Raw genomic sequence first — 14344 nt, 5'->3', positions numbered from 1 at the left:
CAGTTTAAATATAATAACTACCCCGTTGTGATACCAGCCCGCCAAAAGTTAAACAAAGACTAACCTTGATTTGGCGGGAGATAAAGGCTTCTTTGAGGAGTATAACTGGAGTCCCGGAGTAGCCATCGGTAGCTTTTTGCAGCGTTTGCTTTTGCTTTGTGCAGCTTTTTGGAGCTTGGAGCTTTTACAGCTTTTGGTAGCCAGCATGTTCTTTTAAGAGCCGTGGAGGAACGTCGATGCGGAGACCAAAAAGGTGATTCGAGTCTGCGTCCCACCCCGGGGTAACCATCGGGAGATCATTGACAAACCCCGGGCCGTTGACGAGACAAAGGACAGCAGCCCTACAGAAGGAATCTAGCTGAAAATGGTAATCAGCTAGACTCTGCGAAGAGACCTCTGTAACTATGGTCAAACAGGTGGTCGCCGTCCCCGCCGACGTCCAGGCTTGCCAGTGTCCAGCCTGTCCGTGACCTTCGCCTCGAGGAAGAAGAGAGAGTGTCGCGGCCCGCAATGACCACGTGGAGACAGGATGCCTGAAAGGATCAAAACACAGACCTGGTTCAAAACCCTTGCAGTTCCTAACTGGATTGGTGAGCATGTTTCTGGCCCCTCACAATCTGATCTAGATAGGCTTAGTGGGTGGGCATTTAAGGGGTAATTTTAACAATGAGTTGTTGTCCCTCGGTGTTCTGTGTGTTTCCCCATTTCATGATGACCTTTGTAAAGTATAATATGCCTGTATCTATCTCAGTTAGTAATGTATTATGAATTTGTTTTTCCCTCCCATGTACCTTTTATTGACTTGCATTTGATTTGTTTTACTCTATGCAATAAAATTTCATTTCATTTCCATTAAACCTGGCCTATAGAGTTTTCTCTACATTGTAGTTCCTGCCTCAAAGTCCAGTGTCTAGAACCTAAGGGGCGAGTGGGTCGAACCACTCAAGGTTTTACTGTGCAAGAGAGAGAGGCCTCTAGAGAGAGAAACCTCTGCGATCTAAAACCCCTTACAGTAGTAATCTCTGGATTACTCCCAGTGCCACGTGCTAGTGAGTACAGGAATAGGAGGGTAGAACAGATGAATGCATGGCTGGAGAGATGGCGCAGGAGGGAGGGCTTTAGATTCCTGAGGCATTGAGACCATTTCTGGGGAAGGTGGGACCTGTACAAGCCAGACGGGTTACACCTCAACAGAGCCGGGACCAATATTCTCGCAGGGAGGTTTGCTAGTGATGTTGGGGAGGGTTTAAACTAGCTTGACAGGGGGATGGGCACCAGCATATAGGAGTAGAAAAGAGGAATAAGGTGCATAAAAGAGTGAGGGTGTTGGATAGTACTGGAGAACAAAGTAGTACTAGAGGCGGAAGTAGTACCATATTAGATAGGAGCAGACTAAGAAAGACTACGAAAAATTCAAAAATGGGTTTAGAATGCATGTACGTAAACTCACAAAGTGTGGTGAATAAGGTTAGTGAGCTACAAGCACAATTAGCCGTGTGGCAATATGATGTTGTGGCAATAACGGAAACGTGGCTTAAAAACGGAGGACTGGGCACTTAATATTCAAGGGTACAAGGTGTTCCGAAAAGATAGGGAAGGAAAAAATGGAGGTGGGGTGGCAGTGCTGATTAAGGAAGACATTGTAGCATTGGAAAGAGAGGATGTTCCTGAGGGGACAAGGACAGAATCCATTTGGTTAGAATTGAGGAAGAAAAAGGGGATGATCACGCTATTGGGGGTATTCTATAGGCCTCCAAATAGTGAGAGGGAGATAGAGGAGCAAATCTGCAGGGAAGTCGCAGAGATATGCAAGAATGCAAGTTATAGAGTGGTGATATTGGGGGACTTTAATTACCCAAATATCGATTGGGATAATGCTAGTGTAAAGGGAAAGGAGGGGGAGTAATTTCTGAAATGTGTTCAGGAGAATTTCCTTGACCAGTATGTTCTTGGCCCAACTAGGAAGAAGACATTGCTGGATCTGGTGCTGTGGAATGAGGTGGGCCAGGTCGACCAAGTGTCTGTGGGAGAACTATGTGTGCAGGAAGTGTGTCCAGCTGCAGCTACTGGCAGACCACATTGCGGCGCTGGAGCTGCGATTGGATTCATACTGGACCATTCGCAAGGCTGAGGACGTCGTGAATAGCATGTTTGATCAGTTGGTCACACCGCAGGCTGTAAGATTCGGAAATTTTCATTAAATAATCACGCAAGAAAACAGGATTAATAATACAGCTTTATTGACCAAAAGAAGCTTATACAGAAAACCCTTTGATAAAAAGGGGCATACAAAATGGCCGCCGGACCTCGTGATCAGTTTCTGGGACCATTTGATTTCTGTTACTGCAAGCCAGACAGGCTTGTGGATTGAGAACAGTAAGCCCGCGAAAGCCAGTATCGGGAAACCGAAACTCAGGGAAATGGGCATACATATTCAATTGGATTCTAAGTACAAGACAGTTTCAGGCAACAGGATGGGGCCCATCAAGATATGGGCGGACAATTGAATGAACACTTAAACCCATTTACTGTACAAAGGAAGAACCGTTTAACAGCCATCAAAGGCAATCTCCAGACCGATCAATATGCGAACCGAGTTACGGTGACAAAGTAAAAGACATTATCGGCCAGGAAGGCCAGTTAAGCTATCACCGGCTCCCGTTACAAGACAAAGCGCCCCTGCAGAGATTTCTGCCCGCCAAAAATATTACAAAGACTGGACTATGATCTGGCGGGAGATAAGACTGTCCCAAAAGAGTATAATTATGGATTTGAAAGTCCATCAAACAAGACACACACACTGGAGGCAACGCTTCACCTCGACGGCTACGCTTCATTCATAGGACGATTCACTTCTTCGGTACAATTCGTAACTTCGGTGACGACGAGAAGACTTTGGCTGGGAAGCCAGCTCGGCCAGGCAAGGCTCGACTACGACGGGAAGACGAAGGAGGGTGGCCCGGGTACTTTTGTCGGGAGATCATCGACAACCCAGGCCGAAGGAGAAGACAACCTCTGGAAAACCACCGAGCCAGGCGGGAGCGAGAAATAAATAAAAAGACATTCCAGGCCTAGCCAGTCAGGGCCTCGACATACCATTTGGCCAGAAACTCTCGGATTCTCCCATGTGTATCCAGTTCTTCAACGGCTTGTTAACAGATTCAACCATGACGAGCGCTCATCAAGGCTGTGTCCACTGCCTCGTCGCCTGAGAGAGAGAGAAAAACAAGCTGCGCCAGAAGTTTCCAAATCCACGTGACGACGGAAAGCTGTACCAAAAGGCTGCGAACCCCCTCTTTTGCGAATCTGAAAGTGGTGAGCATGATTCCGAGTTCCTCAGGTCGAAACTTAGTCTAGGTATAGGGGAGGGAGTAAGGGTAATCGTAATGTGTTCCCCCCTTTTTCGATGTGCCGTGTGTTTCCCATTTCCATGGAATTAAGTTTATAGATATGTGCATGCTTGTAGTCACTTTAATTTATGCTTATGACATGTATTTTTTAATGCTGCAAACTGTTTAATAATAAAAGCATCCATTTCGTGCTATTCAACCTGGTCTATTGAGTCTTTCTCTGCACTACAGTTCCCTGCACCTAAGTCCAAGGTCTAGAACCGTAGGGGAGAGTGGGTCAAACCACTCAAGGGTAATTATTGCACGAAGCCTGGTAGGAGACCAGAATGAGCAAGAGAAACCCCCTACAAGGCAAAGGTTGGACATGCAGACAGGGAATGGGTGACCAACAGCAGAGTACTAGGCACAGGCAGGTAGTGCAGGAATCCCCTGGGGTCATCCCCCTCTCAAACAGATACACCACTTTGGTATTGTTGGGGGGGATGGCTTACCAGAGGAAGGTAGCAGCAGCCAACTTCCTGGCACCAGGGGTGGCTCTGCTGCACAGAATGGGAGGAGAAAGAGGGGTAGAGCTATAGTAATAGGGGATTCTATTGTAAGGGGAATAGATAGGTGTTTCTGCGGCCGCAAATGAGACTCCAGGATGGTGTGTTGCCTCCCTGGTGCAAGGGTCAAGGATGTCTCAGAGCGGCTGCAGAACATCTTGGAAGGGGAGGGTGAACAGCCAGTTGTCGTGGTGCATATAGGTACCAACGATATAGGTAAAAAGCGGGATGAGGTCCTAAAAGCAGAATATAGGGAGTTAGGAGGTAAATTAAAAAATAGGACCTCAAAGGTAGTAATCTCAGGATTGCTACCAGTGCCACGTGCTAGTCAGAGTAGAAATAGAGGGATATTTCAGATGAATACGTGGCTAGAGGAATGGTGCGAGGGGGAGGGATTCAAATTCCTGGGACATTGGAACCAGTTCTGGGGGAGGTGGGACCAGTTCAAGCCGGACGGTTTGCACCTGGGCAGGGCTGGGACCGATGTCCTAGGGGGAGTGTTTGCTAGTGCTCTGGGGGAGGGTTTAAACTAAACTGGCAGGGGGTTGGGAATCTGAGCAAGGGGACAGAGGAAAGGGAAACAAGGATAAAAGCAAAAGATAGGAAGGAGAAAAACAAAAGTGGCAGTCAGAGAAATCAACGGTATAAATCAAACATGGCCACCGTAAATAATAATTCTAATAGGTGTAAGAGCGTTAAAAAAATAAGCCTGAAGGCTTTGTGTCTTAATGTGAGGAGCATTCGTAATAAGGTGGATGAATTAGCTGCGCAAATAGAGGTAAACAAATATGATTTGATTGGGATTACAGAAACATGGCTCCAGGGTGGCCAAGGCTGGGAACTCAACATCCAGGGGTATTCAATATTCAGGAAAGATAGGCAAAAGGGAAAGGGAGGTGGGGTAGCATTGCTGGTTAAAGAAGGGATTAACACTCTTCAACTTGGTTCTGAGTGTCGGTTACTTCCCTGATATCTGGAACAAAGGACTCATAACGCCCATATACAAAAGTGGGGACAAAGTCGACCCAAATAACTATCGAGGCATCTGTGTAAACAGTAACCTGGGGAAGGTATTCTGTAGTATCATAAACAAAAGACTTATAAACTTCCTTGAGGAGCACAATGTCTTGAGTAAAAGCCAAATTGGATTCCTGCCAAACTATAGAACATCAGATCATATCTTCACCCTACAGACCCTAATTGACAAACACGTTCATCAAAACAAAAGCAAAATCTACGCATGCTTTATAGATTTCCAGAAGGCTTTCGATTCCATCTGGCACAATGGTTTATTCCTGAAACTTATCGAAAGCGGGGTAGGGGGAAAAACATATGATGTAATTAAATCAATGTATACAAACAACAAATGTGCAGTTAAAATTGGAGACAAACAAACAAAATACTTCCCACAGGGGCGGGGGGTGACGCAGGGCTCGCCCATCTCACCGACACTCTTTAATATTTACATAAATGAATTGGCAAAACTACTTGAACAATCTACAGCACCCGGCCTCACCCTATATGAATCCAAAGTTAAATTCCTCCTCTATGCAGATGACCTGGTTTTGCTGTCACCAACTAAGGAGGGTCTACAGCAGAACCTGGATCTGCTGGAGTCGTTCTGCCAGACCTGGGCCCTGACAATAAATCCCCAAAAAACCAAAGTCCTTGTGTTCCAGCAAAGATCCAGACATCAGGGACCCAAAATAAATTTCACACTAGGAACAACCAAAATTGAACAAACCACTAACTACACATACTTGGGCTTAAAAATCAGTTCTACGGGAAATTTTCATCTGGCTGTGAATGAACTGAAAGAGAAAGCAAGGAGGGCTTTCTATGTCATTAAAAAATCAATCCAAATAGAAATCCCAATTAGCATTTGGCTCAAAATTTTCAAATCAGTAATTGAACCAATTGCACTCTATGGCAGTGAGATGTGGGGACCGCTAACACAACAAGAATTTGCAAAATGGGACAAACACCCAATTGAGATCCTACATGCAGAATTCTGTAAAAGTATCCTCCGGACTCAAAGGAAAACCGTAAACAATGCATGCAGGGCAGAACTAGGCCAATATCCATTAATAATCACTATCCAAAAAAGAGCCACCAAATTTTGGAAACACCTAGAAATGAGCAACCCCCAATGCTATCATTACGAAGCCCTGAAATGCCAAGAGAGGACCATAAAGAAGAATACCCTCAGTCAACTAGTCCTGGGACTCAGTGAAGTAACTACTAACACTACTAACAATAACCAGCCCCAGGACAGTGACAGCGTAACACAAAGAATTCGACCCAACACAATCGTCGCTAAGCAAAAGGAAAAATATCTGTCATATTGGGCAGAAACAACAAAAACCCAAAGCAAACTCAATTGCTACTTGGCCCTAAACAGACAATACAACATGGCTGATTACCTGACCAGGGTAAAGGATAGCAAACTGAGAAAAACCTTGACAATGTACAGACTTAGTAAACATAGCCTGGCGATTGAAAAAGGTAGACACAGGCAGACCCGGCTACCAAGAGAGGACAGGATGTGCTCTCACTGCAGTCAGGGAGTGGTGGAGACAGAGATGCACTTCCTCACAGCTTGTAGAAAATATCAGGGCATAAGGGAGAATTTCTACCCAAAATTCACAAAAATATGCCCGGAATTCAGAAATTTGAATGATGACCAAAAACTCCCATACCTACTAGGGGAAGAGAGAAATTGTGTAACCTTAGCGGCACACTATGTTACAGCTTGCCATAAACAGAGGGACAACCACTAAATATAAGAAAAGAGTATATACAAATTATATGAATGTATATTTATACACTCAGGGATATATCTGTTTATACACTGTATGGATAGATCTGTATTTTTGTGTACAACCATGAATGTTTTTCAATGCTTTGGCAACATAAGATGTACCTTGTCATGCCAATAAAGCGATTTGAATTGAATTGAATTGAATTGATATTAGCTCTGATGATGTGGAATCTGTATGGGTAGAACTGAGAAATACAAAGGGGCAGAAAACATTAGTGGGAGTGGTATATAGACCTCCAAACAGTAATGCAGAGGTTGGGGGTGGCATTAAAAGGAAAGTTAGAGAAGCATGCAATAAGGGCATAGCAGTAATCATGGGTGACTTTAATCTACATATAGATTGGGCTAACCAAATTAGTAACAATACTGTGGAGGAGGAATTCCTGGAGTGTTTAAGGGATGGTTTCCTGGACCAATATGTCGAGGAACCAACCAGAGATCAGGCCATCTTAGACTGGGTATTATGTAACTAGAAAGGATTAATTAGCAATCTTGTTGTACGAGGCCCCTTGGGTCGGAGCAATCATAATATGATCGAATTCTTCATTAAGATGGAGAATGAAGTAGTCGACTCAGAGACTAGGGTCCTAAATTTAAATAAAGAAAACTATGATGGTCTGAGGCGTGAGTTGGGTAGGATTGATTGGGGAATGTCACTCAAAGGGTTGACGGTGGATAGGCAATGGCAAACCTTCAAAGACCGCATGGATGAACTACAGAATTTGTTCATCCCTGTTTGACATAAAAATAAAACAAAAAAGGTGACTCAACCGTGGCTAACAAGGGAAATTAGGGATAGCATAAGATCCAAGGAGAGGACATATAAATTGGCCAGAAAAAGCAGTAAACCTGAGGTTTGGGAGCAGTTTAGGATTCAACAAAGGAGGACAAAGGGATTAATTAAGAAAGGGAAAATAGAATATGAGAGTAAGCTTGGAGGGAACATAAAAACTGACTGTAAAAGCTTTTATAGATATGTGAAGAGAAAAACATTGGTGAAGTCAAGCGTAGGTCTCTTGCAGTCAGAATGAGGGGAAGTTATAATGGGGAACAAAGAAATGGCAGACCAATTAAATACATATTTTGGTTCTGTCTTCACAAAGGAGGACACAAATAACGTCCCAGAGATGCCGGGGAACATAGGGTCTGATGAAAGGGAGGAACTGAAAGAAATCAGTATTTGTAGGGAAAAGATGTTAGGAAAATTGATGGGATTGAAGGCTGATAAATCCCCAGGGCCTGATAATCTACATCCTAGAGTACTTAAGGAAGTGGCCCTAGAAATAGTTGATGCTTTGCTGATCACCTTCCAGCATTCGATGGAATCTGGAACAGTACCCATGGATTGCAAGGTAGCAACTGTTACCCCACTATTCAAAAAAGGTGGTAGAGAGAAAATGGGGAATTACGTAGTGGGGAAAATGCTAGAGTTCATTATAAAAGATGTAATAGCAGAGCACTTGGAAAACAGTGACAGGATCGGAAAAAGTCAACATGGATGTACAAAAGGAAAATCGTGCTTGACTAATAGAGTCATAGAGTTATGCAACACAGAAAGAGGCCCTTCGGCCCATTGCGTCTGCGCCGGCCATCAAGCCCTGTCTAATCTAATCCCATTTTCCAGCATTTGGTCCATAGTCTTGTATGCTATGGCATTTCAACTGCTCATCCAAATGCTTCTTGAATGTTGTGAGGGTTCCTGTCTCTACCACCCTTTCAGGCAGTGAGTTCCAGATTCCAACCACCCTCTGGGTGAAAAAGTTCTTCCTCAAATCCCCTCTAAACCTCCTGCCCTTTACCTTGAATCTATGCCCCCTTGTTATTGACCCCTCTACTAAGGGAAAAAGTTCCTTTCTATCTACCCTATCTATGTCCCTCATAATTTTGTACACCTCAACCAGGTCCTGCCTCAGCCTTCTCTGCTCCAAGGAAAACAACCCCAGCCTGTCCAGTCTTTCTTCATAGCTGAAGCGCTCCAGCCCAGGTAACATCCTGGTGAATCTCCTCTGCACCCTCTCCAAAGCAATCACATCCTTCCTATAGTGTGGCGACCAGAACTGCACACAGTATTCCAGCTGTGGCCTAACCAGTGTTTTGTACGGCTCCATCATAACCTCCCTGCTCTTATATTCTATGCCTCGGCTAATGAAGGCAAGTATCCCATATGCCTTTTTAACCACCTTATCCACCTGTTCTGCTGCCTTCAGGGATCTATGTACATGCACACCAAGGTCCCTCTGATACTCTGTCTTTCCTAGGGTCTTACCATTTATTGTGTATTCCCTTGCCTTGTTAGTCCCTCCAAAATGCATCACCTCACACTTTTCAGGGTTAAATTCTATTTGCCACTGTTCTGCCCATCTGACCAACCCATCTATATCGTCCTGCAGACTGAGGCTACCCTCCTTGCTATTTACCACCCCACCAATTTTCATATCATCTGCGAACTTACTGATCATACCTTTTACATTCACATCCAAATCATTAATGTAGACCACAAACAGCAAGGGACCCAGCACCGATCCCTGTGGTACCCCACTGGACACAGGCTTCCAGTCACAAAAACAACCTTCGACCATCACCCTCTGCCTTTTGCCACTAACCCAGTTTTGGATCCAATGTGCCAAGGCACCCTGGATCCCATGGGCTCTTACCTTCTTGACCAGTCTCCTATGCGGGACTTTATCGAAAGCCTTACTGAAATCCATATATACCACATCCACTGCACTACCCTCATCCACACACCTAGTCACCCCCTTGAAAAATTCAATCAAATTGGTCAGACATGATCTTCCCTTGACAAAGCCATGCTGACTATCCCTGATTAATTCATGCCTCTCCAAGTGGAGACTAATTCTGTCCCTCAGAATTTTTTCCAATAATTTCCCTACCACTGATGTTAGGCTCACTGGCCTGTAATTCCCTGGTTTATCCCTACTACCCCTCTTGAATAATGGTACTACATTAGCTGTTCTCCAGTCCTCTGGCACATCCCCTGTGGCCAGAGAGGTTCTGAAAATTTGTGTCAGAGCCCCTGCAATCTCCTCCTTTGCCTCACACAGCAGCCTGGAATACATCTCGTCCGGGCCTGGGGATTTATCCACTTTTAAGCCTGCTAAACCCACTAGTACCTCCTCCCTCTCGATGCTAATATGTTCAAGTATATCACAGTCCCCTGCCTGATTTCTATGTCTACATCGTCCTTCTCCATAGTGAACACAGATGTAAAAAATTCATTTAAAACCCCACCTACATCTTCTGGCTCCACACACAGATTGCCACTTTGATCCCTAATGGGCCCTAGTCTTTCCCTAATTATCCTCTTGCCCTTAATCTATATCTATATAAGACCTCTTCTGTCTGTCTGTCTGTCTGTTCTCTATATGTTCGAAAGTTATAGAGCGTACCTACACGCGCGTCACATCAAAATAAAGCTTACGATTACGGACCGGTCATAGGCGTATTTACTTTTCCGTCCGGTCAAAAATCGCGCCCACCGTATCCAAAAAACGTTCAAAATTCCGCTCATTAAATGGGAAAAGTTCCGCTCATTCACTCATTAGCATTGAGTGACGTGAAGGTTGACCAATTGTACAGTCGAGTGACCTGACAGTTGCCTGACGGTTGACCAATCGCTGCGTCATGGGGGCGGGTTCATTGCGCGTGCGGGCGGGCCATCCTACAGTTGAGTGTTGAGTGATTTGACGATTGACCAATCCTACAGTTCAGTGACCTGACGGTTGACCAATCGGTGCGTGTGTGGGCGGGCCTTATCATTCTGAACCGAGGTGAGTGGCCGCCATCTTGATTCTTCACGATTTATTTCCCACACTTTCTGTGTGTTAGGGAACTAAGGAAAATAACAATTTATTTGAGTTTTAAATTGTATTTAGCAACAGTAGGAAATGAAGTGATCCCCTGCCATTCGGCCGGAGGCTCGCCTACTTTGATGGCCGTTTCGAGCGGCTGTGCCGGCGCCGGGCACGGCCTAGCAGCCCGGGAAGCCTGGGCCTTGAGTTGCGGGCTGTGCTGGGAGCCGCCGCGCACAAAACTTCCCCGCGGCGTCAACCACCCCGCCACAGAGCCCGACCCAAAGCCACCAGGTCACCGGCCACGGCGGGCCGTGCCGGGAGCTGCCGCGCACAAAACTTCCCCGCGGCGTCAACAGCCCCGCCCCAGAGCCCGACCCAAAGCCACCAGGTCACCGGCCGCGGCGGGCCGTGACGGGAGCTGCCACGCACAAAACCTCCCCGCGGCGTCAACAGCCCCGCCCCAGAGCCCGACCCAAAGCCATCAGGTGAGCGGCCGCTCACACTCCCAATCTCTCTCTCTCACACACTCCCACTCTCTCTCACACTCCCAGACGCTCTCTCTCTCTCACACTCCCAGTCTCTGTCTCTCTCTCACTCCCAGTCTCTCTCTCTCTCTCACACTTCCAGTCTCTCTCTCTCTCTCACACTTCCAGTCTCTCTCTCTCTCTCACACTTCCAGTCTCTCTCTCTCTCTCTCTCACACTTCCAGTCTCTCTCTCTTTTCTACCAATCTCTCTCTCTTTCTCTTCTCCCCCAAAATCTCTCTCTCTTCTCCCCCAGTCTCTCTCTCTCTCTCTCTCACCCAGTCTCTCTCTCCCTCTCCCCCAGTCACTCTCTCTCTCACCCCGTCTCTCTCTCCTTCCCCCGTCTCTCTCTCCTTCCCCCTCTCTCTCTCTCCTTCCCTCTCTCTCTCTCTCCTTCCCCCCTCTCTCTCTCTCCTTCCCGCCTCTCCTTCTCCTTTTCTCTCTCTCTTTCCCTCTCTCTCTCCTTCCATCTCTCTCTCTCTCTCCTTCTCTCTCTCTCTCCTTCTCTCTCTCTCTCCTTCCCTCTCTCTCTCTCTCCTCCCCTCTCTCTCTCTCTCTACTTCCCTCTCTCTCCTTCCCTCTCTCTCTCTCTCTCCTTCCCTCTCTCTCTTCCCCCCAGTCGCTCCCTCTCTCTCTTCCAACAACAACATGCCCTCAAAAAAGCCTCGGCACCCCCAGCTAGTCTATATATATAAAAGACCTCTTCTGTCTGTCTGTCCATTCTCTATACGTTCGAAAGTTATAGAGTGTACCTACACGCGCGTCACATCAAAAGAAAGCTTACCATTACGGACCGGTCATAGGTATATTTACTTTTCCGTCAGAGAAAAATCGTGCCCACAGTATCCCAAAAACGTTCACAATTCCGCTCATTAAATGGGAAAAGTTCCGCTCATTTGCTCATTAGTATTGAGTGACGTGAAGGTTGACCAATCGTATGGTCGAGCGACCTGACAGTTGACCGACGGTTGACCAATCGCTGCATCACGGGGGCGGGTTCATTGCGTGTGCGGGCGGGCCATCCTACAGTTGAGTGTTGAGTGACTTGACGATTGACCAATCCTACGCTTCAGTGACCTGATGGTTGACCAATCGGTGCGTGTGTGGGCGGGCCTTAACATTCTGAACCGAGGTGAGTGGCCGCCATCTTGATTCTTCACGATTTTTTCCCCCACACTTTCTGTGTCTTTATTTTTCCCACTTTCTGTGTGTACCCCGTTAGGTTCTTTTGTGCAGTTGTCTTCTTAGCTATGGGGTGCTTCAAAACCTGAACTTTAATATTTAGCAATCTCTTTATTGTAGTGGATGCGCGAAGCCGCGGCCTAGCAGCGCGGGAAGCCTGGGTCTCGAGTTCAGCGCTCCGCTCTAACCGCCGCCGTTCCCCCCTCCTCCTCACCCTCGCGCAGGGGGGACTCGGGGCTGCTCTCCGTCCGCTGCAGGCAGGCCTGAAGCTCAAAAAATTTATCTCTCTCTCTCTCCTCTTCCCTCTCTCTCTCCTTCTCTTCCCTCTCTCCCTCTCCTTCTCTCTCTCTCTCTCTCTCTCTCTCTCCTCTTCCCTCTCGCCTTCTTTCTCTCAACTTCCCCCTCTCTCTCTACTTCCCCCTCTCTCTCGTGCCGTGAGTGCGGGTCCGGCAAAACCTGCGCTTTTCAAACAGCTGTCCCCGATCGCTATCGGACACGGGTGTCTGCAGCGAAAGGCAGGAGTCTGCCGCCCGGCCAACCGGGTCCAAAGGCCCGCCGCGTTCACCAGCAGGAACCCTGGGCTCGCTTCGGAGCGCTGTGCACCCGGCCTCCCGCTGTCGGACTGACTCCGTTCTGCTACCGAGGTGAGTCCGGCCGGGCCTGAGGCGCTAGCGAGGGAGAGGGGAGGCAGGGAGAGAAAGCAAAGGAGGGAGAGGGGGGGAGTGTGTGTGTGAGGGAGAGGGGGGGAGTGTGTGTGTGAGGGAGAGGGGGGGAGTGTGCGTGTGAGGGAGAGGGGGGGAGTGTGCGTGTGAGGGAGAGGGGGGGAGTGTGCGTGTGAGGGAGAGGGGGGAGTGTGCGTGTGAGGGAGAGGGGGGAGTGTGTGTGTGAGGGAGAGGGGGGAGTGTGTGTGTGTGAGGGAGGGGGGGGAGTGTGTGTGTGAGGGAGGGGGGGGAGTGTGTGTGTGAGGGAGAGGGGGGAGTGTGTGTGTGTGAGGGAGGGGGAGTGTGTGTGTGAGGGAGAGGGGGGAGTGTGTGTGTGAGGGAGAGAGGGGGAGTGTATGTGTGAGGGAGAGGGGGGAGTGTGTGTGTGAGGGAGAGGGGGGAGTGTGTGTGTGTGAGGGAGGGGGAGTGTGTGTGTGAGGGAGAGGGGGGAGTGTGTGTGTGAGGGAGAGAGGGGGAGTGTATGTGTGAGGGAGAGGGGGGAGTGTGTGTGTGAGGGAGAGGGGGGGAGTGTGCGTGTGAGGGAGAGGGGGGGAGTGTGCGTGTGAGGGAGAGGGGGGAGTGTGCGTGTGAGGGAGAGGGGGGAGTGTGTGTGTGAGGGAGAGGGGGGAGTGTGTGTGTGTGAGGGAGGGGGGGGAGTGTGTGTGTGAGGGAGGGGGGGGAGTGTGTGTGTGAGGGAGAGGGGGGAGTGTGTGTGTGTGAGGGAGGGGGAGTGTGTGTGTGAGGGAGAGGGGGGAGTGTGTGTGTGAGGAGAGAGGGGGAGTGTATGTGTGAGGGAGAGGGGGGAGTGTGTGTGTGAGGGAGAGGGGGGAGTGTGTGTGTGGGGGAGAGGGGGGAGTGTGGGTGTGAGGGAGAGGGGGGAGTGTGTGTGAGGGAGGGGGAGTGTGTGTGTGAGAGAGGGGGGAGTGTGTGTGTGAGGGAGAGAGGGGGGAGTGTGTGTGTGAGGGAGAGGGGGGGAGTGTGCGTGTGAGGGAGAGGGGGGAGTGTGCGTGTGAGGGAGAGGGGGGAGTGTGTGTGTGAGGGAGAGGGGGGAGTGTGTGTGTGAGGGAGAGGGGGGAGTGTGTGTGTGTGAGGGAGGGGGAGTGTGTGTGTGAGGGAGAGGGGGGAGTGTGTGTGTGAGGGAGAGAGGGGGAGTGTATGTGTGAGGGAGAGGGGGGAGTGTGTGTGTGAGGGAGAGGGGGGAGTGTGTGTGTGGGGGAGAGGGGGGAGTGTGGGTGTGGGGAGAGGGGGGAGTGTGGGTGTGAGGGAGAGGGGGGAGTGTGTGTGAGGGAGGGGGAGTGTGTGTGTGAGAGAGGGGGGAGTGTGTGTGTGAGGGAGAGAGGGGGGAGTGTGTGTGTGAGGGAGAGGGGGGAGTGTGTGTGTGAGGGAGAGGGGGAGTGTGTGTGTGAGGG

At 48.7% G+C, this 14344-nt stretch overlaps 1 long non-coding RNA gene across 1 annotated transcript; it reads right to left on the bottom strand.

The window, feature by feature from the left end:
- Positions 1–2223: 2223 nt before the first annotated feature.
- Positions 2224–12981, bottom strand: LOC147110838 (uncharacterized). The gene is made up of 2 exons (XR_015079993.1): positions 11837–12981; positions 2224–3208 (listed from the first exon to the last, which is right to left on the bottom strand). It is a non-coding gene; the product is annotated as an uncharacterized LOC147110838 (long non-coding RNA).
- Between the last annotated feature and the right edge of the window lie 1363 nt (positions 12982–14344).

The sequence above is a fragment of the Somniosus microcephalus genome, chromosome 11, assembly GCF_052327205.1.
Source record: "Somniosus microcephalus isolate GS21.2 chromosome 11, FLI_Smic_1.0, whole genome shotgun sequence".
Classification (NCBI taxonomy): domain Eukaryota; kingdom Metazoa; phylum Chordata; class Chondrichthyes; order Squaliformes; family Somniosidae; genus Somniosus; species Somniosus microcephalus.
Note: the sequence above shows the minus strand (reverse complement) of the source record. Positions and strands in the feature narration are given on the sequence as shown.